This window comes from Ambystoma mexicanum, chromosome 9 (assembly GCF_040938575.1).
Source record: "Ambystoma mexicanum isolate Mex_15411 chromosome 9, UKY_AmexF1_1, whole genome shotgun sequence".
NCBI lineage: Eukaryota > Metazoa > Chordata > Amphibia > Caudata > Ambystomatidae > Ambystoma > Ambystoma mexicanum.
The window spans coordinates 1278134440-1278160480 of record NC_090931.1 but is presented as its reverse complement, the minus strand read 5'-3'; the positions used below and the strand labels follow the sequence as shown (position 1 = coordinate 1278160480).

At 48.1% G+C, this 26041-nt stretch overlaps 1 protein-coding gene across 1 annotated transcript in view; it reads right to left on the bottom strand.

Annotated features, from left to right (window-relative positions):
* Positions 1–25150, bottom strand: part of CFAP221 (cilia and flagella associated protein 221) — a 988124-nt gene extending 962974 nt beyond the window's left edge. The window contains exon 1 of the mRNA XM_069616611.1: positions 25042–25150. The gene's annotated coding sequence lies outside the window, so the exon portion shown is untranslated. The remainder of the gene's footprint in view (positions 1–25041) is intronic.
* Between the last annotated feature and the right edge of the window lie 891 nt (positions 25151–26041).

Genomic DNA, 26041 nt, shown 5'->3' with positions numbered 1-26041 from the left:
GCTCTTCCTGTTTTTGGTTTGGTGTACAGACCCATGGGATACCCTTATGTCACCCATGGGTGGGGGGACATCCCTGTGCCCCTAGTGTATGTTTTTGGGCACCTGTGTGTGGCCCAGAGAGCAGGGTATGGGCTGGTGGCAGCTACATGCTGAATTTGACGAGTGCTCTGAGTATCCTCCATTTTGGGGATACCCAGGCCCTGCCTTTGGAATCAGTTGATTCCTGATAGGAAACAAGATGGCCCTCCTGTAGCCTCTTGCTTTCTAGTGCCTGTTACCTTGTTTTCACAAAGTCCTAGGAAGCTCCGACTATGTCCCTTCCCCCTGACTGGCTGCTGGGTGGAAGTTCCATATATGGTATTGTAGTGAAGTCCAGGCCAGACTGACTGGAGCCTTCCCAGTGACTGCATGTTGTGGGTACCCCTATGGGTGGGACCTGGGAGAATGGAGTGTGTGACCAATATGAAATTCTTGTTGTGGATGTCTGGTTTCTGGTATGAAACACAATGACTGAGACAGCCCTGCCCGAAACTGGTATGAATGCAGTGTGTAGTGTTGAATGGCTGGGTACTTGGCCCAATACCCATTCCTTGTTGCGAGTGTCAGAAGGAGGAGAAGGTCCTAAAAGCACTGTATGCCTGATTGTCTGACTGCTGAATACGCATCTGATTGATTAGTTGCCTGAGTGTGACCCACCAGAATGAATGGGAGATCAACTAGTATATCTGGGGGCCTCTCACTGCTAGAATTCATTCAGAAGCTGAAGTTGAAATTGACGCTTGATCGCGACAACCAAGCCTGTAGAAGGTTGACTGCTGTCTCCCTTCGCCGAAATCCAAAAGCTGCAGAGACTGATCAAAGAGTGGACCTGGTTAGGCGCCCTCTTACAGAGCTCCGAGGGACAATCGAGGACCGCTAACCTTCGCTCAAGCTCCCTAGAATTCAGACCCTCGACAGGCTGCCGATCGGAGATGGGGACCGCAGAGGAGAACGAAGAGAAGCACCGGACATTCCGTCCACCATCGTCGACCAGGGTTCGCAGGATTGCTATAACCGCTGGAAGCCAGTCGAAGACGTGTTGCCCAGAAGAGGGGACCGCTTGACTCTGTGCCATCGACGACCGAAGCCGCAATGCTCCCTTGATTAAGACACTTGATTCCCAGACTTGCTCGTCTGCACCGCTGACCGCCTTATCCCACCGGAGAAGGCCAGGCCATCGACGCGCCGAGGAGCATCTGCCGGTCGGTTTCCCGCCACCCAAAGACCCTAGAGATGCCGGACGACTCGACGCCCTTGCTGGGCCAAAGTTCTTCACAATCTCTTTGCGGTCCTGAACTATGGACATCGAGGTGCCCTGCACACCTCTTCCTTGCAGGATGTCTTGGATCCGTCATCGACAAGCACTGCCGGGACAGAAGCTGCTGCCTCACCGCCGAGGTCACTTTCTTCGAGGCCCCTCGATGATCCGTGGCTCCTGCTTTAAAGGGAGTCACTCAAGTTGGATCCCTCAACGCCTCCTCGAGGGACTCTGCTATTCCAGGTACATTGGGGTGGTAGAAACCTTTTAGAAGGTAATAAGACTATTTGAACAATATATGGACTGGACTTGTAGTATATCCTTATTTTACAGGTTGCCCAGGTGGTGGGATCCTCATACAGAGTTGTGACTTAGTAGCTAAAGTACTACTCTGCCAATTATTCTAACCAACTGCTTTTCCTCCCATTTCCATTGTTGGTTACCTTTATTAATTGATTTGTGTGACATTTGACCAGAGTACAGTTGATGCACTTTAATGAAATCTGATAATAATTTTGGTACACTTAGAATTGTATATATTTGCCATTGTAGATTAACTGAGCACAAAGTGAGTTATTGTGATTGTGTATATAACCTTCAATCTTAATTATATAAAGACTGTATTAACTAATACAGTGTGTGGACATTCCTTTGTGGCTGCTTGGGGACTAGACTGTACTTAAGAACCAGCCTGCATCACCTCCTGAGAAGCTAGGCCTTGATTTCTTGCCCACGTTTACCAAATAGAGAATCTTGGCTGGGGTCCTCTGTGCTTCTCCTCTACCATATAGAGAGCAGGAGTACAGACACCCCCCTGCAGTCTTTACACAGGCCAACAAAGATTGCCATCAAATTCCCACAAATGCAACCCATTGCAAAGGGATGCCACCTGCTGCCCTCTGCCAGTGATTTCCATCAAATGGCCAAGAACATGCCCCAGTACCCAGATAACTGTGTCATTGCCATGGATGCCCATAAACTGCACAGGTTCTTGCCGCATAACCAGGAACTGCCATTAAGTACCCAGTTACTGGTCCCATTACCACAGATTGCCCAAGCATTTTCATGAACGGTTTGTACTATCCAAGTGTCATTGCTGCACCCTATTCCCCATACCTCCCTCTCCACTTGTACCAAGCTCCACTAGACTATCAGTGGACACGACGCACATTTATTCTTGGAGCATGTGCATTGGAAGCTGGTCCTCAGGTTCGATCTAGAACCCTATACCCTTTCCTGTCAACCAGGTAGTAAAGCTTTCTTCTCACCATCTTTGAATCCAAGATATCCGAACTTGGTATTCAGGTTCCGCATCCTGAGTTGTTACCAGAGTGGTCTAGTTATGGAATCCTGAGTACCGGGTTGAACGGGTTTCAACAATGATACATGGAAAACTGGGTGCACTCGTAAGGCAGATGTCAACTCCAGTTTAACCGCTACTGGATTTATATGGATACGATTGGATAGGGGCCAATATATTTCAGATGGAACCTTTTTGGACCCTTCAAATGGATATGTTTAGTAGCCAACTGTAACGCTCACCTAGTATCCACGGGGACGTCACTCAGCCTGTTCTGACCTCTTATGACCTCGAACCCTTCCCTGGAGGCTTTTCGACTGGAGACTGGCCTGAAACACAGGATTGGTATAGTTTAACTCCCTATTGTCTCTGTGTGCTTGAACCCCTTCTTCCCCGGGGTCCAACCCTTCCCTTTGATCCACAGTTCACCTTGTTTTCTTGGATAGTGTGCTCTCCGTCCTACCTTCAGCGCAGGGGCGCGTTGATTGATGCGGGCTCATTAGTTACTTCACTGACAAGAGTCTGACAGGTAAGTATAATGAGTCTTTTGAACAGTTCTCTAACTTCGCTCCTTTCCTTCCTTAGATGATGGTCGGCGTCCGGGGATGGCGACGTGCTGCTGAGATGAGTAGCGCTAAAGGTGAGTGAGAGCGTGATGCGCGATGCACCCCTTTCGTATTTGCATTGAACCGAGTTCTTTTTCTGTGTCTTTTAGGTGCTGCGACGTTTTCAGCGTGGATGCCGGTTATGAAGAACAAATGCGGTGGGTAAGCGCGGTATGCGGCACCTCTAGATGTGTCCACGCTAACCTGGAGTGTCTTTTCCCTCTTGCAGATGGACGAGAAGTTCCGGAGACAGAGTTCCCACAGAGTGGCTGGGATTCAGGTAAGCGTTTGAAGCTCGTACAGTATTTAAAAATAAGCGAAGATTTGCAGAATGCTTACTAATGCCTTTTTTCTGTTCTTTTCCCTTTTCCTTAGGAAGCAGCATGACGGGATGGGAATGACACCGCCGAAGATGCCCGCAGAACAGAAGGAGCGATGGCTGATGGGCAGAAGCGCCGCAAGGTAAGGCTGTTCCTAACAGTGTTCTTGTTCTTGCAGTCGCTGAGCGCAGAAGCTAGATGCAGGCCTACTGGAGACCGATCCGAACACGGCGATTGTCACGCTGCAGGTGCAGAAAATGCAAAGCATGTTTCTCAGCCTGGCTGTGGCTTAAATAGTCTCTGGGTATCCCAGGTGCCTCTGGGCTGAACCACACCCAAAAGACTAGACCGCACATGTAGTTCTGGGAACCGAAATATGTTGGGGCATCCATTTTGTCCCCATCAATGCACTACAAGTCCAATCCCCAATATTATCCTATGGGAGTGAGTGAGTCTGGTGTCACAAGCGCCAAGTCTGACTCCAAGTGGGTCTTTGGAGGGCTAGAGAGGCCCTTGAGGGCCATCTAGGTGATCGTGGCCTGGCTCCAGCCTGACATCTTGGAGGGCTGGGGACATGAGGGGCAGGAATCACGACACCAACCGAACCTTGTCCCCTATGTGATATGTCTGGTTTTCAAATTTCTTGCAGACGTTTTTGGGGATCTCGGGTGCAACTGTAGCCTGTTTTAGGGTCTCCTGAATGCTGGTATGCAAGAAGGCAATAGTGGGCATTTCTAGGGGCGCAAGAGGATCATAAACTGAGGTGCGTGGGTGTCTGCCATGTAGCGTAAAGAAGGGTGAAAAACCAGTGGAACTATGGGTGGTGTTATTATAGGCATATTTTACCACCCAAAGGAGGCCGACCCAGCTTTTATCTGTCTGTGTGAACATACAGTGCAGATATTGCTCCAGGGTCTGGTTTGTTCTTTCGGTTTGGCTGTCAGTTTGGGGTTAATGACTGGTTGAACGTCACAGTGAAGTCGTATTCGGTGAAAGACTGAGCCCATCTTAGTTGTCGAGGGGACTAAGCCATTGCTGTTCGGAGGTACTGCAGGTTTCGGTGGTCTGGGAGCACTGTGATGGGATGGCGAGCCCCGAGGAGATAATGCCAGCATTCCTTGAAGGACGCTTTGATAAAGAGTAGTTCTTTGTCACAGCATAGTTCGGTTCTGCGGGTGTACATCTTTTGGACCAGAATCCCACGTAATGTAGCTGGTTGGTGAACGGATTGCGCTGGGACAACACTGCGCCCATTGCTACGTTGGAAACATTGGTTTCGACTAAGTAAGGGAGATCCGTGTCCGGGTGCCTTAACACTGGGGCGGTTGTGAACTGGTGTTTGAGCTGGTCGAAGGCCCGTTCGGCATCTGCTGTCCAGATAAACATCTTGTTCTTTCGCAGCAACAAGGTGATGGGATGTACGATGTTAGAGAAACTGGAGATAAAACGCCGAAAGAAATGAGTAAATCCTAGGAAGCTCTGGTCTGCTTAAGGGAGGTGGGTGAAGGCCATTGAAGAATCGCCTCAACCTTACGGTTGTCCATGCAGACTTCTTGTGGGGTTAAGATGAAACCCAGGAATTCGACTTCGGTAACATGGAAGGCACATTTCTCCAACTTAGCATACAGTTTATGTTGGCGCAGATTTCTCCAGGACTGCTCTCACGTGTTGGACATGGTCTTGCAGAGAGATTGAGTTTATTAGGATACCTTCGATGTACACCATAGCACAGACATCCAGGGGTTCTCTCAGCAGGTCGTTCATAAAAAACTGGAATGCTGCGGGGGCATTACATAGGCCGAACGACATGACGGAATACTCGAGGAGCCCGAACTTGGTGCGGAAATCGGTCTTCCACTCATCTCCGGCTTTCACTCGCACCAGGTGATATGCTCACCCCCAGAGATCCAGCTTGGTGTAGCTGTTAGCGCTCTTCACTTGGTCTAGGAGCACAGGAATTAATGTCAAGGGATACAGTTTATTTACTGTGATCTTATTTAACGCTCTGTAGTCAATACAGGTACGGAGGTCCCCCTCCTTCTTGGGTAGGAAGAAGAGAGGCGATGCAGCCAGTGATTTAGAGGGTCGTATAAACCATTTGCTATGTGTTGATCGAGAAAACTACAAAGATGTTGGTTTTCTTTCTCCGTCAGTGCGTAGACGCGACTGCAAGGCACTTGAGCATCTGGTACCAGGTCAATTTGGCAGTCGTAGGGTCTTTGCGAGGGTAGTGTGTTGGCTTGCTCCTTCTGGAACACGTCTTAGTAATCCTCGCAATCAAACGGCAGCATTCCTACGATGCCTAGCGTAGATCCATGGCTCTTTATCAGTGTTGATGTAGGAGGTGAATGGCTAACAGATGGCTCGTCCTTGTAGCAGGTTCTTAGACAATCGATGGAGAAGGCCAATGTTCGAATTCACCAAACGATGCATGGGTTGTGGAACTCTGACCAGGGCATACCCAGGATAAGCTGGAACTGTGGTGCATTAAGTACAATACAATACGTTCGATGTCCATTGTGACAGAGTAGCATGACCTCCCCTGTACATTGGGTCACCGGTCCAGAGGATAACTGTGTCCCATCCACGAGACAACTTTGTCTGTTGTCCTTTTCTGCTGTAAGGGAACGGCAATTCACCAGGCCATCGTGTAATCCATATATAGTTACCCACAGCCCCACAATTCGTATATGTCTCAAGGGCATGCAATTTCTGTGGTTGTCCGGTGCAGATGAGTATAACGGGTATAGAGAGATGCGAAACCATTGGTGCCTTCTCCTTGCTCAACAACAGCGCTCGGGGGGTGGGGGGAATTGACCACTTGTTCCAGGACGTCTTTGAGTTCGCTTCACAAGCCCCAAAAGAATAGTGTGGTTCTCTTCTCCTCTGGCCACTTGGTTTCTGCCACCAACCGACTGAAGGTGGTGATATACACTATGAGGTCTTACGAGCCTTGGCGAAGGGACAGTAGTTCGCTGTCCAGGGCCTGTCCTTGTGTTTTGTGAGCGAAGAGCTTTTCTAGTTCTTGTTGAAATCCTGGCAAGTTGTTCAGAATAGGGTCATCACGGTTCACTAACGAGAATGACCAGTTGGCTGCGCCCCCCCCTTAAGTATGACAACACAAAAAGGATTTCCGTTTGATCAGTAGCAAATGCCCCACGCTTACAGAGGAAATGGAGCCGGCACTGATTCATTAACAATGCATACTTATGTAAATCCCCCATGAAGCGCGCAGGAGGGGCTAGGGGAACAGAAGCAGGAGTGGTCACTTTTATGTGCACTGGTGGGCTTGCATGGCTGTCTGACTGTCCAGGTAATGGGATCTGTCCAGTTTATGCCCAAGTAAAGCGTTTCGCTAGTTCCTCTGTAGGCCCCTGGTTCACTATTAACTCCTTTCTCATGGCATTAGCCTCTGAGCGGCTAGCATGCACTTTTCCGCCCGAATTTCCCCCAATATAGTAGCTAACAGGCCTATTTCAGATGCCATGATGCTCAGACCGGGTTTACACAGGTGTGCTTTGCGTTCTGTAATGCTTACTGGGTGCCCTGTAGGAACCTCCAGCCTGCTAAAGAATGGCGGTGTGCTCCAAATCGCTACTTCTGCTAAGTATCACAGTGTAGTATGAACAAACCCTGTGTACAGTGCAGCAGGAGGAGTTGGAATGTTGGTGGTTACTAAGGTCCCCACCGATGGATGTGCTGTGTCCCAAACGATGGATGGATGTGTTGCGTCGTAGGACCCAAGAACAAGGGCAAAGGAAAAGTAGTCACTATGTGCTACCACCTCCTTCCCCCCACAATACCCACTAGCTCCACAGGACTGGAGAGAAGGCTGGACTTACCTCTTGTTTGTTAGTGTGCACACATATGTGCAAATGGAAGTGCACCACGGACCAGTACCTTCACTGGTGAAATGCAGTACAGCCCAGCTGCAACTCGCGTGGTGTTAGGGCAAGGTGCCCTTCTTAGTCTTTGTTTGGTCTAATGCAGCGATTGTTATTCCCAGAGTTCAGGGGTTCAAAGTCTAAGCTGTACTGGTCAGCTTTTTCGTAGGTTTGCACAACGTGGTACTCCAGCGCTGCGCGGCAGTCTTTTGTGAAGATAATGTCTTTGCCTAATGTCTCTTCGTAATGTTTCCTTTTCTCCTTGCAGTTGTTGTGGGCCGGCAGGCCAGCAAGGCGCACACCGCAACGGTAGCCAGCTGAAGAGAAGCCCGGGTCAGTGTGGTATGCCCAAACAACGGAGCAGCTAAGGAGGAGCAAAGATGCAGCAGCGAAATGGCACGTATGCTGGGTGGCGCATCTGAAATGGACTGATATGTTTGCGGCGTGTCCAAGGGTGTGCGGTCACTGAACTTGTGCATTTTCTCTTGCAGGACTTGAGCAAGATGACAACGAGGATCCAAAGGTCCGGTAAGTGGTGGAGCAGGTGGCGTGGAGATGCAGAGCAAGAAAAAGTATAAGCATTAAGCTGCTTAATGCCAGCAGAACTAACAGGAAGCATCAGGTGAGGATCTGGGCGTGGTGTTTATAGTCCTGGGCCACTCCTAGTGTGTCTAGACTGTAGCCTGATGGATGCAATGGGGGCGTTTGTAGGCCATGTGGGTTTCCGGCTAGATCCATCCAAGGTGGCCATCTTGGAGGGGGCTGGATTCATGTTGTTCCCATGATGTGCCAACACCGGCCATGGCGTGCTTACGCCACCCAGCAACCAAGGTGGTCCAACCTTCTCCCATGTTTCTAACCTTGTGACTGCTGCATCCAAGGGTGTGTTCCATGTGATCATGACAAACACCAGCATTGAAGAGCAGACACCACAGGAAAAGAGTGCACCTTTACTGCACTATTGGTTCAATGCACCATTATTACAGAGGAGCCAACCACAGGAAAAGAGTAAATGGTTTCTCTGCTCCAGTTGCTCTGCCCACCTTTCTCTTCCCACTCTCAGTGAGAACGGGAGGCGGCCCGGTGAGTGCAGCAAGACTGATTGGCATTCTGATGCTTCTGTAGCTCTGCTCGCTGACCATGGCGGCAGAGTGAGGGGGCCGGGCACAGCCAGGGTAGCTCCTCTTAAGTCTCTGTGGAAAAGACTTTCAATACATTTATTTTTGCATCACACCTCGAAAAGAGAAGAAAGACTGCAAGTTTGTCTCGCTGTACTCCAAACCTAAAACGGATTAGCAGTTTAGTGTTCATGCTGCTGAGATATATCAATGTGGCACAAAGAGGATGGATACATAAAATAAATGTGTGTATTGTCCAACGCAAGCCACAGCCCATCTCTTTCTCTACAGCAATTTCAAGTCTACCACGAATAGCAAACGAAGTGGGAGTAATAGTTCTTCATCAAATCCAAAACTATAGTGAGGCTGTGGCATTATTATAAGACAGATCATTTTGTTTCTGGCCTGCAAAGGGCAGAGTCAATCATTCTGGACATCGGAGGGATCCCTATGACAGCCCTACATAATAATCAGAGGTCACCCCTCGTCTTACAGGACCTGCAGGCTGGATACTAAATTGCAGTATACTCAAAACTCCTAGACCATCTGTATTACTCGATGGGCTTGGGTGGGCTCACGCCTAAGTTGACACCTCTTTCCATGACAAAGGACCACATCACATTATGATAGGACATCTCTTGCAAGAGCCGTGCAACTTCATTTGTAGAGAACCCCAGTCCAGAGAGCAATACCCTTGGATGTTTAAAACATACTGTACATGAACCCTTAGGCATCTCTTTGAAACGCTTATAATCACTTTCCCAACTCTACCCCGATGTTTCCCAAACCCAATTCACACTAAACTAACATTAACAAAAAAGTCAGCACATGAAAGACTGCCTGATCAACATCCATGACTAAATGTTAATCAATAACATTTGCCTGAAAATCAGAAATGCTTGTCATCAGACTCACATTACCAAACAAGGTGTCATCCAGATCACCAATTCCTTGGGTAATCAATCTGCACCAGGAGAGATAAGACAAAAAGGGGGTCATAAAACATGCCACCAAACTAACCTTTACCAGGATCAAGATCCACCAACTTCAAGAATTGGGACGTAAAATATATGTGGTGGAGCGCTTAACTGATCTTGGTTGGACTATTTTGGTGTACAATACGCTGGCTTGTCAAAGAATACTTGAGCCTGCCCAAAATAAAGCTACAAATGACAGAGCTCAAGCTCAAAGACACTGGCCAGCACTAAAAACGCTACACTGGACACACATCTAGCTACAGCAAGGAAGCTCAGACCAGAATCAGCCAGCAAGGCAAACTGGTGAAAAGATGCTACCCAACTAAAGCTCTCATCTTTGAGCCACCAAGAAAATATTGGCAAATTTGGAAGAACTCCAAAAACAGAGATATCAAAACAAGCTTTGCCATAGTGGATAAGACATAGGCCTATGGTCATGATGTCCATTCTTAATCTACTGATCACCATTTTAAGGCTGTATTAACTACCTTAACCTCAGGAATGCAGCATCTGGACAAGCAGTGAATGGATTGATATGTTCCCAATACTTGTTTCTACCAGTAAATACTTTTACTCTGTACTTTTTACCCACAATTCCCCTACCCAACCCGCCACCCGCAAGCTATTCATTGGCATGTTTGTGCAGTTTAAATCACAAATAAATAATTCACCACAGTAAATAGGAAGAAGCTACATTGTAATGGGATTTTCAGATGATCCACAGATCTTGTAAGAAAGTTGACACTCGTTAGAGAGTAGATGGAAAGAATGCAGAGCTCCAAAGTTTCCTGTGGCCATGCTTGAAAATGCAGACCTTCAAAGTTTACTGTGGCCATGCTTGAGAAGGCCAACCAGTGCTGTTTTTTCACTTTGGACACTGGGACTTATAGTTTTTTCTTTCCCATTTGAAATTTCCAAAAACTACAGGTCCCAGAATTCCAGGCAAAACCAGGACTTGAAGGTTGTCTCATGCACGACCATGGGGAACTTGAGAGCTCTCAAACTAGGTTATTTAGAAAAGCTGGAAGATTGGTCTAGGTCGCAGAGTTAATGCAATCAAAAGTACAGGCATGCACATGCGACTCAGAACTCCTCAGAAATAATACACAAGGAGAGGTAAAATGTGAAATATAAAACAGGAGGGAATCAGTCGGACATGGTTTTGAGGAGATCAAGATGAATGTGGGGATGCAGCTGTGACGGCATGTGAACAGAGGTTCTGTCACCTACCACTGCACACACTTGTTAGAACTCATTGGTGTACTCTGCTCTGGATGCCACATCTTCAGGAGACTGCCTAGATAGGCTATTACAAGAATGAATGGTTTAAACCAAGGTTGTCCAACTCAAGGCCTCGAGGGCTGGAAACATGTTGGGTTTTCAGGATACCCCTCATTAATATGCAGGCAATGATTCTAAATGTATGCACATTTTATCTCATGAATATTCATGAGGCATAAACTGAAAACCCATCAGGATTCCGCCTTTGAGGCCTGGAGCTGGACACCCCGGGTTTAAACCATGTCCTATGAATAATCTCCTAACACATACAATGTGGTGGGAACAAAAGCGGAATATGGCAGACAATCCAGTGGTGACGAAGTACAACCATAAAGCATATTACAGTAGATATACTCCAAGATCTAAAGGTCACAAAAGGCTACTGGGTGAAAACGGGAAGAGTGCAGTGATGTGTTTAGAGGCAGCACCAGAAACTATGTTTCAAATTACGTTTATGTGAACGCAACGAACAGCCCCCAGTCTACGATAAGTAGTGACTTCAAAGCAGTTTATACATTTTTAAAAGTCTGAGACGGAGCCAGGAACACAAGGACATGGGCATGAGAAACATGTAGGATATGCTAATCATACTCACAGTCTTTTTATTGTCAGGAAAGTACTGTTATTACAATATCTTCCGTTTTTGCTTTATGGGCGTGTGGGGCGATAGCGACCCAAGTTTCCACTTTCTTTTAGCGGTTTGTATTCCCCCTTACCCATTTAATTTCATTGGCGAAACACAACACTTTTAAAAACTGTAATTTTCTGCCGTACAAAATACATATTGATGCATTGGTTCATAAAATAATAATATCACTGTTTAAAGAGTACACAAAAAATGGTGGACTGCGTGCGGCTGTTGATGCAGTTCTTTCTCCAGATTACTTGGAAAGCGACCAACTGAATATGGAACAACAGGCCCCATGCCATTCGGGAGATACTCATCCACTGGCTTAACAGGGGCCCCGCTAGCGCATGTCCTGAGAGGGGGCCCCACTATGAGAAAAAAATATGATAAAATATATTTTTTCATATGTTTCTTTTTGAATTCATTCTGCATTCATAAAGAAATTATTTATATAAAGAAATTATTTCTGTAACAGAAATAATTTCTTTATGAAGGCAGAGTGACTACAAAAAGAAACTTTCTTTTTAAAGTCCGAGGGCTGCCCCAACCCCATGACATAGAAGACCCCAGGATGGAGGTCTCCATGTCATGGGGTCAGAGGAGCCCTATTACTTCAAAAAGAAATAGTTTATTTTTGAAGTCACTCTGCCCTGATAAAGCAATTATTTCCATTATGGTTTGGTCCTTAACAGGAATATTTTCTTTATGAAGTCAGAGTGACTTTAAAAAGAATCAATTTAATTTTTTTTTTTGAAAATTGGTTTTATTGATTTTCAACATGGGTATAGCAGTTTCTGTTACATACAACATAACACAATTTTAGGTGCAATGCGTTGAGTTCAGAATAACATAACTCCAATCCAAACTTTACCCCCACCCCGCAACCCTTGAGGCAGCTGATGATCTCCTTGCTGAACTTAGAGCATGGGAGGAGATCATTGGCTAATTCGCTGGTGCAGACATTGGTACCACATCTGGATTTTTTTTAGGATCAACAAAAGCATTAATGGCAGATTAACAGGTTAGAACTTTGGCTATGTCGTGGTGCACACTTAACTTCAGTTACTGTACTTGGCTCGGAACTCAGACCATTCGGTGACAATGGAGGTGCGATCACCGTGAATGGCAGCTGTCACCCTGTCCATAGTATAGATTTTGCGGGAGACATTTATCCACTCAGATTTTGTCGGTAAACTTGCTCTTTTCCAGACGGATGTGAGGCAGGCCCTGGCCGCCAGCAAGAGTCCATGTATCATTTTGGGTACTTTAAGTGTATGTTCTTCCGTTTCCTCCAAACCAAACAAAATCAATAGTGGTTGCTTCTCCCTCCCCTCCCCATCAAGCTCTTTAATCCAGCTGAATACTTCGTCCCAATATGCTTGGACTGCCCTTCAACCCCACCACATGTGCCAGTAGTCTGCTTTCTGGCCGCACCCCCGCCAGCAGAGCGGGCTTATATCTTGATACAACCTGGCTAGTCTCATCAGGTCGTACTGCCATCTATACAGTAGCTTGATCCCATGCAGTTTGTACTGACAGGAGATAGAGGACTTTGAGGTCCTTCTGAATATCTTGAGCCATGTCTTTGGTGGGAGATTTCTTCCAAGGTCTTTTTCCCATTTGCATTTCAGGGTCGTTGAGGGGGTTGTGTTAGTACCAATTAGTGCTGTGTACATTGTCTAATGAGGCCCCTGGAACCCACGTACAGGTCTAAAATTCTTTCGAACAGAGTGAGGTCTCTCTGTAAGGGCTCCTTCCAAACCTCTCGTGTCATAACGCCTTTCAACCGCAGATACAGAAAGACAGAGTGGGCCTATGCCTCGGGCATCTTCTAGCTCATGGATGGTGATGAATGCATCATTTCTCCGTAGTTGCCCTGTCCTTTCAAGCCCAGCCTCGTACCATGATCCGAAGCTGCCTGGATCAGGGATATCATCCCTGACACCTGGCGCCCATATGTGTGCTAGGGGGGAGGGCCATGTCGCGATTCCTTTTATTCCTTTGTTTGGTTTCCATATAGCCCATATAGTCCCAAGGATGGGGTGGTTTTTAATACTGTTTCGTAATTGGGGTCCTGGTACCCATAACCATTCTCCCACAATAAAAGGTCGAAGGTGGTAATTATCTAGACTTATCCATTGGGGTTCTTTCTGTTGTCTGAAGTGCGGGATTAGCACTCGGAGTTGGGCAGCTTTGTAATAAAGCTCTATGTCTGGGAGGCCCACCCCACCATCATCCTTATGCAGGTGAAGTAGGGGGAACCCTGGGTTTTCTATTTTGCCACAGGAAGGTGTGTAGGATTTTTTTAGTGGTTATGAAGATGTTTTGGGGTATTTGGATAGGGAGCATCTGGAATAGGTAGAGTAGCCTTGGGAGGATCACCATTTTAATGGTATTGAGGCGACCCATCCAGGAAATGGTGAGTCTTGTCCACCGTTCAATATCTTTCTGGATCGTGTGTAGTATCGGGGGGAAATTGGCTTCAAAGAGGCCGCCCAGGTCTCGGGTCACATTGACGCCCAGATACCGCAGAGTGGTGAGACTGACCTTCATCCCTAGAGATGCAAATCTTTCCACATCTAGGTCCCTGCTCTTGTCGATCGGTAGAAGGACCGACTTCCCCGTTTTAATTTTCAGGCCTGCCAATTGACCATACTCCTCAATTATATCCATGGCTGCTGGTATCGAGCTCAGGGGGTTGATTGTGTGCAGGAGAATGTCGTCTGCATATAGGCCTAGTTTGTATTCCTGGTTGCCTACTTTAATTCCTTCCACCCTTTTATCGAGCCTTAGTTTCTGCGCAAGTGGTTCAAGGGACAGTATGAATAGTATGGCTGATAGTGGGCAGCCCTGCCTAGTTCCTCTTTCTAGTGCGAACCATCTTGAGTAGGCACCGTTCATGGCCACAGAGGTCTTGGGGGGTGGAATATAGAGCCTTAATAGCGCGGGATAGTTTAGGGCCAAGGCCTATCCAGGTTAAAACTTTCTCCAGGAACTCCCAGTCCACCCTGTCGAAAGCCTTTTCGGCATCAAGACAGAGGAGGGTTGGGTCATCGCTCCCCTTTTGTGCCTTGTGTATCAAATGTAGTGTTTTCCTCATCATATCTGCTCCCTGCCGTCCCATTACAAAGCTGACTTGATCTGTGTGTATCAATTCGGGTAGATGGGTTTCTAGTCTGGTCGCTATTACTCTTGCGTAGATTTTTGCATCTATGTTGAGGAGAGATATGGGGCAATATGATGCGCAATACTTTGGATCTCTACCTTCTTATTGGATGACCGTTAGAAGGGCCTGGGTGAAGAATGGGGGTGCTTGTCCCGTGCCAAATATACAGGGTAACTAGGAAGGGGGTAAGAAAGGCGGTGAACGTTTTGTAGAAGGCGGGGGTGAAACCATCGTCCCCTGGTGCCTTCCCAGACTTAAGGCGTTTGATGGCATCTGAGACCTCATCTCCTGTGACCGGTGCGTCAAGGGCTCCAGCATCAGAGTGTGTGAGTGTAGGGAGACCTGCCCCTTTGAGGTAGGCATCTACGCTTCCCACTGGGGGAGGGGGAGACAGGTATATAGGTCTTCATAGAAGAAGGCAAATGCCTCTTGTATGCCTTCGGGGGTGGATTCGACCGTGTCTACGAGAGTACCATCTGTCCTTTCTATCGTGTCCACCCACCCGGTGAACGTTTTGTAGAAGGCGGGGGTGAAACCATCGTCCCCTGGTGCCTTCCCAGACTTAAGGCGTTTGATGGCATCTGAGACCTCATCTCCTGTGACCGGTGCGTCAAGGGCTCCAGCATCAGAGTGTGTGAGTGTAGGGAGACCTGCCCCTTTGAGGTAGGCATCTACGCTTCCCACTGGGGGAGGGGGAGACAGGTATATAGGTCTTCATAAGAGAAGGCAAATGCCTCTTGTATGCCTTCGGGGGTGGATTCGACCGTGTCTACGAGAGTACCATCTGTCCTTTCTATCGTGTCCACCCATCTTTCTGCCCTTTGTGCGCGGAGCCTCGCTGCAAGGAGGGCATCAGCCTTGTCGCCTTTCTCATAATACTTTTGCTTGAGGTATTGTAAGGTTTGTGACACCTTGCCCAGTTCCAGGGTTTTTAGCTCGTCCCTTAATTCCTTGACTGTTGCGAGATGTGTGGATCTGTTCTGCGGGACGTCTGGACTAAGCTTTCTGCGGCCTCTAGTTTCTGTCTAATGTTGGTCTCAATTAAGGTACGTTCCCTCTTTTTCCTTGCACCTTCCCTGATCAAAATCCCACGCAAGGTGGCCTTAGCCGCTTCCCATACGTTCACTTTCGTGACTTCATCCGTATCATTGGTAATGAAAAATTGTTTAATTTCGTTTTCCAGTTCCTCTCTGAAGGCCGTGTCCTACCATAGTGTCTCATTACACCTCCACTTCGTGCTGCGGTGGGGGAGATCTTCCCAATCCAGATCCGCCACGACCATGTCATGGTCAGACCACGTAATGGGGTGTATGTCTGCTCCTTGGAGTATGCTCATTAGACCCTCGGAGAGGAACACATAGTCTATTCTTGTGAGTGTCTCATGGGGGATGGACCGGAATGTAAATCCCTTTTCTAAAGGGTGTAAGTGACGCCAGCTATCAGCGAGGCCTTATAGGGCAAGGGTGGTTTTGATTTCTGCGTGTACCTGTGTCTGAGAGGGTTGGGAGGGGTCGGGCGTGGTTTGCCTATCCATGGTGCTGTCCATCCATGTATTGAAATCGCCCCCTAGGATGGTGTGGCCTTGTGCTTTGTTAAACATCCATTCGGTTATCTTGTGTAGGAATCTATTTTGGCCCTGATTAGGTGCGTAGATTATGGCGGGGATTACAATTGTGTCCCTGATGGATCCAACTATCAGCATGGCCCTATCTTCTGTGTCGGACCAGGAATTCAAAATCTTTATACGGATGCTTTTTCGAATTAAGATTCCCACCCAAGCCTTTTTGGAGATACATGAACTCCAGAAAGTGTGCCCAATCATTCTCCTGAGGATCCCTTTCTCACTGCCCCTCTGGTATTTGGTCTCTTATAGGAACAGAATATCGACATTGCACCTCTTAAATCTTCTCGCTAGTAGGGAGCGCTTGGTGGGGGAATTGAGGCCTTTTACATTGAGTGTGCATACACATAGCCGTTGATGTCCAAGTTTTGTCGCCATTATGATTAACCAGTGTGGAATGGCACTCTAGGTGTATCTGCCTCGTTACCTCTATTCTAGGCGCTTGCCATATGCCTGCCTCCATATTAGCAAACTGAATCTCACATGACTTTGAGAGGGTCGTTAAGCGTCTCTGGTGTTCAGCATTCAGTGGTTCCAAGGGTATCTCTCCCGCCCACTCTTCCCAGTACGCATCTGTCCCCTCTGACCCTTTAGGTTGCATTATCCCTCTCTCCAAACCCCCGAACCTGTGCGGCGTCCGATCCGGCTGGGTTATGTTCACCCCGTCGTTTTCGGACCACCAGCGGAAACCATACCTAGAATGGTCCTGTTCCCATGCATACACAACGTAACCATGAGCCCCCAACTCCCCCCCTGCAATATAGGCACACATTAACAAACTGAACTGCATTTTTACATTTGTTTCTTAAACATGTGATCCCGATTCCGGGCTTCAGATATGTCACCTTATGGGTGATCAATGTTTCTATGTTACTTTTCGTCATGTTTCTATGTTACTTTTCGTCACCTCCTACATCTCCGCGTTCCATAAGTTGCCCCCACTGTCCGTCCACCTCCACTTTCATTACTGATCGCAGAAGCGGAATGTCCCACAACGCGCATGCATACTCTTGTCCATTTCGCAAGTGCATCTTCTGCGTGAGGTGGGGCGGAAAGAGGGGGGGCAATGGTGTGACAACTGCCCGCTGGTGCTCAGTAAGCGACCGACCAACGATATAAAGGGCTGCTAGTCAGCCCGGTGCACCAGCGGGAAGAGAGGGCAGGTAAGGAGACATGACGAAGTTAGTGTTCCGCTTCCTGGGAAGTGTTCATCCTTCTATATTTCCTAGAGCTTTGCATCCTCTTTCTACGTGGGCCTTTAGTGTTCCAGTCTGTTGTCTCGGATCTTTTCTCGCTTTGGTTCGGTTCATCTCCCGAAGCGCCCAGTAAATCAGCAATGCAGCACCGGATATCCTTCTCGGTGACCAGTTTTATGGTGTTACCCTCCCACTCAAAGGAGAGTGAGAAGGGGTACCCCCAGCGGTATCGCACACCCTTCTCTTTTAGCATTTTAGTGAGAGGGAGGCACTTCCTCCGCATTGCAAGTGTGAGGGATGACAAGTCTTGGTAGATGGAGACGTGCGTCGATCCCAATGTGATTTGCGGGGCATTTCTGGCCTTGTCTAGGTCCCTAGCCTTGTCTGCATAGTTATGAAAGCGGGCAAGCACCGTTCTCGGACCTCCCGGTCTTGAACCCGCTCTGTGGACACGGTCAATTTTGGGCTCGTCAACTGAGTCATCGTTGAAGAGTGTTTTCATTATGCCGTGCAATGTTCTCTTTAGATCCGACTCAGTCTCGCCTTCCATGTCTGGGATTCCGAAAAATGCGTATATTATTGCGCTGTTCTCTGTTTTCTAAGTCATCAATCTTTAATCGGAATTCCTCTTCTATGGCTTCAAGTTCGGCAATTCACACGTCCATTTGTGTCTCCAGAGTATTCAAGGATGATTGATTGTGCTCGACTTCTTCAAGCCTGTCCTCCATTTTATCCATCCTCTGGGTGATTTTATCAATTTTACCGCCAATGTACGCTCTCATGCTCCTCATTTCGTTGAGGATATCAGCGACGTCCGCTTTAGTTGAGGCTGCCTCAGGCTTCGGTGATGACATGTTTGTAGTTCTATACGGTCAATGGCTATCTTGTGGTGGTGCAAACTGGTATGCCGCTAATCTCTCCTTGACATTCATGCGTTGTATTTTGTGATAATTGGGCGAGCGAACCTCCCAAGGGTATCACTAGTAGCTGCTAGAAGGGTTAGTTCATGGTGTTACGGTCACCAGAGAGTGTATGATCTTGCCAGTTGAAGGGCACCGTGTTGGGGGGCCGGAATGTTGGGGGAGCTAGGATTTGTATAGCACCTAAGTACGTCAGTGGCCGGCCCCACCGCAGCGTTAGAGTTTTGTGGGGCGGGAAGTTCCGAGAAGGGCACACGCCCTGTAGTGTGCAGGGGCCCAGCTCTCAGTGTAGCTTGCGCCGTTAGGGAGGGAGATTAGTCCGTTCCTTGTGGGGAGGATTCCTCTTGTACTTGAGTTGTGTATCTGAAGGCTATTCCAAGCCGGCTCCCCACTCTTCAATTTATAATGGATGTCCTGCATGTTCATGGGAGAGGTGATCCCTACCCGGAAATGAGTCGCAGGGCCTAGTGGTCTGTCTGATCCGGGCCTGAAGGGTGCTGGACGTTGCGCCACACGGGACGCACAGGCCGGGTCTAGTGGCCTCGCTCCGTCTCCTCTTCCACGTTGATGGCACCTTACCTTGGGGGTGCGAGGCAAAGTCCGCCCTGGGATCGGCGGCAGGAGGGCGAGGCACCCCACAACGGGGTTCTGTGATGAGGCTGGCAGGCGCGCTGGTGTTCGCACCTTCTGTGGGTTTATGTGGGTTCCAACAGGCGCTTGTGCGGGTCCGCTCCAGATGCTCCAGGGGAAAGCACACGATGCACGGCAGCAGTGGAGCAAGGCGTATGGCCGGAGCCGCTTAGAGGTGGATGCGGGCCGAAGGCACAGGTTGGCGGATCGGCGACAAACAGTGGGAGGCGGGAGCTCTGAGGCCTGAAGGGTTTCGGTTCGGTCAAATCCCACAGGCCGAAACTCAGCAAAGCAACTTCCGTTTTTTGTCGGGTTTTGGCTCGAAGTGTGGGGGGGGGGGGGAGTTCTGTGTCCCAGATCGGATCGGTCCAGAAGTGGGGGCTCATGCCACTTTGGAGGACCTCAGGACGGAGCTCACGCGGAGGAGCTTGCCGTCCGTGCGCCCCCTGGTGGCCAGTCAACAATTTATTTTTGAAGTGATGGGGCTCCCCTCAACCCCATGACGTGTGCGAGTGTATTTTAAAAGGGTGTACACTCAAATGTGTATGTGGCTGCCTGTGTGATTGTATGGTGAAAGGGTGCACACAAATGTATGGGTGGCTGCCTGTGTGTGCCTGCATAATGAAAGGGTGCACACTTAAATGCATGGATGGCTGGGTGTGCATGTGTGTATAGGGTGAATGGTGTGTGTGCTTATGTTCAGGGGCGCAACAAAACCTACATTTCGGGGGGCTAATCATTCAAATGTTGGGAGAGGCGTTAACTTCACAGGTGGTGGGGGAGGGGCAAACTTATTTATGTGGGGGCATCCAACTTCTTCACGCATTTTAATGAGACTATTCTAGTGCAGCTTCAATGTTCTAAGCAGTTTACTCTCTCCTTTAAGTCTCAAAGCACCCACTTATGGACTGGCGTGAGAGTGAGCGGACTCCTGTTCCCTCTCTACCATTCCAATCTCTCCCCTGGAATGCAAGTACAAAACCCACATCACGATTTAAATTGCCTAAAAAAAATTGGAATTTGAATGCAGGTACTAACAGTGAAATGCTTTATGTTAGTAATTGATGTGCCCTTGTTAAAAGCAAAACCCAGGTGCCGTTTAACATGTGTCCTGTTCTTTCCGGCAACTGCTCTGAAGGTGAGCCAGGTTGAGTCAACATAGGCCAAAATTTCAGGGGGTTGTGGGTGCTAAAGCCCAGTGTACTCAATGGGGTTGCGCCACTACTTGTGTTTAATGCCTTGATTACATATTGGTAATTGTCATTACTCGTAGCCCCATTGTTCCTCGTCCCTGTACTTATGTATGAGGCAGTACTTGTGTATGAGGCAATATGCCTCATACACAAGTACTGGGATGAGGTAGAGGTACATGGAGGTAATGCCTGACATAGTTAGCTGTAATCTTCACTACTCCTAGTCCCCCTCTTCCTCATCCCAGTACTTATCTATGTAGCAAGTAGCCTCATACGTAAGCTCTGGAACAAGGACGAGGGACGAGAAGGTAATTCTGGGCAAAGAAGCTGATTTTGGAGGTTGGGGTAGGAGGTGGGAGGGAGAGGGGATGTGTGGGGGTGGGATTATGCGATAAATCATAATGGTTGTCCATGTACAGGCTAAGCAGGCATTCTATGTTGGGCTTACTATGAGGCCCCTGCATACACTCGGGCAGTCACAACAATCATACTAGGATACCACAGGGAGCTATAAGAGAACATGTTAGAGGTGGGGGCCAGAGGAGTAAGGAACCTGTATGCCAGTCAGACACAGATCAGGACAGAGCCGCATCAAGGGAGACTACGCAAGCCGAGCGCCTCAATTCAGGATAGAGGCGCAAACTAACCAACCCTGCTAACAATTTCCCTTTCTGCATACACCTCTCAAACTCCAAACCAAACACAACCAAAACCTACAGCGCAACAAACCGCACAAACTTCACTACATTGCAACAACAAAACAAAAACACACAGTCTTGCACAACAGTACACGACGACTACCGGCCACAAACACCCCAGGCCCAGCCATCGGACCCACAAGGCTGAGGCCGCCAACAGCACATCACTGCTCTCTTGCACTTTTCCTGCTTCCTCCCACTAACTCAACCTCCCCTCCTCTTTCAGAGCCGCCAGAGCGCCAGGGGACCACTCCGGTGGCGATAGTGCACAGTAAAAATGTCCTTTAACATTAACATGTATGTGGTATTAGTGTCATTTATAACACCTTTACACAAGTGTTTGTCGGCGCCACAAGACAAGGGAGGGAAGATAGATGGAGGACAACACAAACGATCTTACTAGGCCTTGTGTCATTCAGATCGTGCAAGTGCGAGAACAAGAAATGCAAGGGGAAAGGGACGGGGGAAGTGCAAGGAAGTGGGAGGGGAAAACAGGGCAGTAATGCTCTGAGTAAGTGCAGCCGGGGCAGCGTGGCTCTGGGTAGTGCAAGGAGAACAAGGGACTGTAGCGTTACAGTTACAGCCCCTGAGTGCGTTTTAGGCCCGGAGGCAGTGCAAGGATGACTGATTAAGAAAGAGCAGGACTCAGTGAGACTCTGAGGGTAGCCAAGCAACCAGTCTGTACAGCAGACAGGTAGGTTAGCAAGGGAGGGAGGGAGGGAGAGAAAGCAGAGGAGAAGAGGAAGGTTTTGAGCGGCTTCCGGAGCTTCAGGTGGTCCGCTCAGGTTTGAGAGGGCCAGGGAGGCCATGGAGGCACCTGCAGAGGAGAGAGATCTACACCCCCCCCCACTCTCTGCCTGGAGAACGTCTAACCCTTAGAGAGTTGGAGGTAGCTGGGGGAAGGGAATCGAGGAAGGAAGGTATTTTGGAAGAGAGTGTTGGATGTAGTGTGGGCCCTGACCCCAGAAAGCCTTGTGGACAATGCAAAGGGTCTTAAACTTGATCCTTGCAGCCACCGGGAGCCAGTGGAGAGATTTCAGGGTTGGAGAGATACGATCCCTGGGCTTGAGGCCAAGGATAATTCTCGCAGTCCTGTTCTGGATTAGTTGCAGAAGGCGGCGGAGAGTTGAGGAATGCAAATTGAGAAAGAGGTTGTTGCAGTAGCCCAGCCTAGAGAGAAACAGGGCTCTGGAGACAGTGAGCTCCTAGGGTAAAGTGAGAAAGGGAAGAGTCCCTTTGAGGAGGAGCAGCTGATAGTAGGACTTCTTGGCGGTGTCCGAGATGTGAGGAGAGAAAGAGAGAGTGGTGTCTAAGATGATACCAAGGTTTTTTTGCCTCGCAGGAAGGTGAAGGAAGAGGGTCCAAGGTGGGTGGCCAAAGTGAGAGAGGGGAAGGCAGGGGTCCCAATGAGAACGGTCTCCGTCTTACTGGCATTAAGGCACAGATCGTTGGAGGCGCACCAATCCTGAACCGTGGATAGACAGTCAGGAATGAGCGAGAGAGGAGAGGAGCCTGAAGGAAAGCTGAGTGTCATCCACATAACATTGAAAGTTAGAGGAGAAGGTAGAGATCAGGTGGACCAAAGGGGACAAGTAGAGGTTGAAAAACCAGTGTTAGAGGATAGAACCCTGGGGAACGCCACAGGTAGAGAGAAAGGTGGCAGAGAGAAAGGGACTAAGTTGGACCTGGGAGGGGCAGTCCAAGAGGAAGGAGATCAGCCACTCCAGGGCCTGATCCGTGATACCCAGGTTTTCACATAGTCGATTGATCCGGACGGCGTCGTTCACTGTGTCGAAAGTAGTTGAAAGATCAAGGAGGATTAGGACAGAAGGAATACTGGAATCAAGGCTAGAGAGCAGATCTTCATGGGTGTTCAGGAGAGCAGTTTCCGTGTCTCTGGCAGCTCTGAAGCCAGAGTGATGGTCATGGAGACAACCAACAGATTCAGTGTTACAACCAACAGATTCAGTGTTGAGAGTAAGCTGTGGGATGGCCAGCTTTTCCAAGAGTTTGCCCAGGAAAGGGGTGATAGAGATTAGGCGATAGTTTGCCGGGTAGGTAGGATCGGCAGACGGCTTCTTGAGGAGTGGGTGCACAAGGGAGTGCTTAAGGGGAGAGGGGCACGTTCCAGTGGTGAAAGAGTTATTACAGAAATCGGCCAAGGCTTGAGCAAGGGTGTCAATATGGTCCTTGGTGTTTCTGGAGGAGCAGGGGAGCACCTTTTCGGACGACACTTTCATAGATTGGACTTGTCTAGAAACCTTGTCAGGTGTTGTTAGAGAGAAAGGAGGAGGAGAGGTAGACATGGCCAAAAGAGGAAGTGGAGAAGTGAGAGGCCAGAGCCATACAGAGGGCCTGGGAGGGAACAGGAGAGGTAGAGACCGCAACAGGATTGACCAGTTCCTTGCAGATTTTAAAGAGTTTGGCAGTGTTGCTAGAGGCCGCAGAGACCCGGGCTTCAATGTGTGCTCTCTTCTTGATAAGCGTTATTGCTTCGACTGGCATTTTGATGCAAATAGTCTAGGTATGTCTAAATGTAGCCTGCATGCTTTACTGTAATGTTATTACGTGTCTACACTGATCTACATTGTGCAGCCATTGGGGCATGTTTTCCATGTGGCATGGCATTTTTAATAGCAAAGCATTAATGTTCCTGTGCACTATTGGTGACGTTCATGTATTTGATTGATGTTACCCTACAAAACAATTGCAAACACTCTGGCTTTTTAGCCATTTTTTATCAGAAAGTGTGCTGTATATTGCATTAAAACACATATTTATATCTTTCTCCTAGTAAAGTGTGCGCCATATCCCTTCAGCGGTTCAATGTAATAATGTCTCCACAAAAATCTCGCCATGCAAAAATCTCGCCGAAAAATTGCCGTTTTTTGTGACGACATTATTGCATGGAACATGCGGGGGACACCCCCACAACCCCCAAACTTTTTTTTTTCCATTATTTTTAAATTTTTTTTTTTTTGCTCCTGTCCACATATATATGGTCACCCATATAATATTGCTGCGACCTTTTCCCAGCAATATTATTTACAGCGACCATATATAGAGATAATATTACCTGCTACCCCTTCAGCAGCACGTTTGTGCGTATTGCGCAAGCATGATAATCTAGGCCGGCCCCGAGTGTGGCACGACCCGTGATTTGTTGCCGATTTGGGGGGGGGGGCCTCAGCATGGCTCTCAGGGGGGCCCCTACATTTTGTGTTACACCACTGTACTCATCCTGTCCAGGTGTTTGTACCTTTACATTCTGGGACTTACAATGCCACGCAATAAAAAGAAAAAACAGGACTGGATGATCATCATCCGAATAAAATAAGCAGCTGGTCCCATTGTATGTGTTACATGGGGGACTAGTCCTATCCGTTCAGCCTGTTGCACTTTCCGTTATGCCATTTCTAAGTCCATGCATGCACACTATATAATGGGAAAAGTCAACTGATTTGCAAGTGGCAGAATTCAAGGTGCTTTTGAGTGACGAACTGTGTGTGCTGGTGCCAATTTGAAGATAAGGATATGAAGAGTGTGGGCCTGATAACATATTCTGCTATTTGCTAATGGAGATATAAAAAGGCTGAAATAAAAGAATATGTGTAACTTATCAAAATGGTTTATTTAAATGGTTTAACACTTTACAAGTCTGCAACCTCCACGTATCTAGTGGGGGTTTTCAGGCTTCATACAGAAAGGCTTGTGTGTGAGGTTTATGAAGCCCACTTTACGTCGAACTTCAAGTTCATGAACTCGTGTTTTGCAATACGCTTACAGCACATTCGCTGGTAGTGTTAAAGCTTTTAAAGTGGAAATGAAAACGTGCCAACATTACAGTACCAATGAATGAGATAGCACATTTATTGATTCTTCGGGCACTTGGAAGTCATTTAGGTACCCCAGAAAATGCACACTACCTTGGATGAGGTTGTGCCAGATTTCCTCCTGGCTAGACTCCAAAGTTACCATTGTACCGTGGGATAGGTTTGTTGACCATTCGTGACACTATTGATTGCAATAAACTGAAAGATTAAGGGTACTGATGTGACAATCCCACAAAAAGTACAAGTACGTATAGTTCTGTACAAAGCTGGATCACAGTCAGACCAATCCCCGGGTACAGACACGATGTGTGTGCAGGAAATCCCTGGCACACCTGCATTCGTAAAGAAGTTGGCTCCACAGCCTGAGCACCTACCCCAGTGCGGCTCTATCTTACAACACCGCGTCCAGGCTCCGCTTGGCGGGGAAAGGAGACTCCCCGCTTCGCCCCTTCTCCGCTCGTAGGGACGCGGACTTTAGTCTCCATAGAAACAGTGGCGCACACTGAAACAAACGACGGACAATGCTGGCACAACTCTAATGCGCCCGTAACTCGGCAATCACAAACGTGGCGGCCATCTTCATAATGTTATAACAAAGAGCTCTGTGTGTGATAATCTTAACTGAACGTGTAGAAACATACTAACATGCAGTCTGGAAATGTCAGCCAAGTCCCGATTATATGATATTACGGCCTGTATTTATTTATATATTTATTTTTCCATTTCTAAAGCGTGCTCAACCCTCGGGCATCAAGGCGCTGTTATTGTTACATTAGATGTTACACATTGAAAGCAGGTTGAGATATGTGGGTGGGGCATCTCTTCAGTTCAGGCAAAGAGAAACACTTTCAACCCTTTCCTGAAGGACCAGTATGATTGTTCAGTGCAAGGCTGGTGGCAAAGAGTTCCAAAGCTTCACGCGATTGTGGGATAGCTTGCCCCTAAATACTTTGACTCTGCTTTCAATTGTTTCAAATGAAAAGGTCCTTCAACCTCCCCCCAGGAACTGCCCTTATGTTGGCAGTCAGCAGTCTTGTAACACAGCAAAATATACATTTTTCTATTTTCGTTCATTGGCTTAAATTGTGGCTTTGCAGCGCTCCCATTGCAAGGCGTGTTTTCTCATAGCTCTCAACTCACATGCTTTTGGCGGGTGTCACCCGCCTTGTAAAGGGCTGTGTTGTATAATGGTGCCTTAAGGAAGACAGGAGCCAGGCAGGTTTTTCACCAGGACTTTATTTCCAACAAGTCTGGATCAATGAAGCATAGATAATGTCCAGGATTAACTGGGCCAAACGTGGCCAACAGGGGTTTGGGTGCCGTGCTTTAATTCGCGGCAAAACTCGTGAATATATTCCCGTGCTCGGAGGAGCC